The sequence below is a fragment of the Microtus ochrogaster genome, chromosome 2, assembly GCF_000317375.1.
Source record: "Microtus ochrogaster isolate Prairie Vole_2 chromosome 2, MicOch1.0, whole genome shotgun sequence".
In the NCBI taxonomy this organism is placed as follows: Eukaryota; Metazoa; Chordata; class Mammalia; order Rodentia; family Cricetidae; genus Microtus; species Microtus ochrogaster.
The window spans coordinates 3,565,123-3,566,562 of NC_022010.1; positions in this window are offsets into that span (position 1 = coordinate 3,565,123).

Below are 1,440 nucleotides of genomic sequence, written 5' to 3' on the forward strand. Positions count from 1 at the left end.
TCCTCATCGCAGGTGCTCCTGCCGTGTCTTCCTCATCGCAGGTGCTCCTGCTCTCCATCCTCATAGCAGGTGCTCCTTGTTTCTTCCTCAATTACCCACCATCTTACTTATTTAGTTATTTGGAGACAGAGTCTCAGGGAACCTGGATCTCAAGGATTCCACTAGACTAACTGACCAGCAAGCGCCAGGGACTCTCCTGTCTCCCCATCCCTAGCCCCAGGCATACACCGCTAGGCCCAACCTTCCTGTGGAGTCAGGGGATCCAAACCAGTTCCCCAAGTATGGCCACCAAGACTGGACTCTGCTTAGCCTGAGAGATAGCCCCAGGCTCAAATGCTCCCATACTGTCCCCAGAATGTCACCTTTCAGAAAGAAAAATATGACTGTTTAGGAGGATTCCTGGCAGGACATCTCCCCCATGTTTATCGTGTTTAGGAGCACATAAGACAAACTTGAGAGGAATAAATAGTGTTGCTTTCAGCAGGAACCAAACATTCTTTGGTTCCCAGGTTAGACCATTGCTGAGCTCCAACAACCATTGACTTTGCTGTACACAGGTTACAATGACCCAAGTTCAGGTCCCAGCTCCCATATGGCAGCTCACAATGGTCTGTAACTTGTTTCAGGGGATCCAGTGAATTCTTCTGGCTGGCAAACCCATTGTACATAGACATACATGCAAGCAAAGCATCCATACACAGTAATAATTAAAAATAAAAATAATCTTTAAAAAATTAAAACCAGGCCTGTTGGATACAGTCTTTGTCATCTATGCATTTCCGAGATTCTCCATCTCCTGGAGGTGAAGGCGTCATAAAGAAAAGGGCTATTTTGCTCTGAAAGTCCTGGCTGGCAGAGGGATTCATTCCCACACCCAGCATCTTCCACTCAAGGTGGCCTGCAGGTTTGCTCACCTGAGTCATCTGAAGGGGAAATGGCTACTGCCTCCTCCTCCCCACCAGATTCGATTCCCTCCTCAAACAGGAACAGGGTATGGAGTGTTTAATTTCTTTTCTTTTTTTGGGGGGAGGGAGGAATAGTTTCAAGATAGGGTTTCTCTGCATAGCCTTGGCTGTCCTGGAACTCATTCTGTAGACTGGGCTGGCCTTAAACTCAGAGATCCACCTGCTTCTGCCTCCTGAGACTAGAGATGTGTGTCACCCCTGCTGGCTGGTGTTCACTTTCAAGCCCAGATTCTGAATGCCCGCATGGACAGTACCTGAAGCTGTTTCCACACTGGAGACTGAAGTGTAGGGTGTTCCCTCAGAGGCAGCAGAAAGTGGGTGATAGTTTCTCCCCCCACCTGAAGCTGTGCTGTGCAGGGCAAAGCCAAGCGTGCGGATATGCACTATAATCCCAGCAATGAGGAGGCTGAAGACATCGTGAACTGCAAAAGTGGCCAAAAGATCAAAATAAAAATAAATAGCCTGAGCAATACAC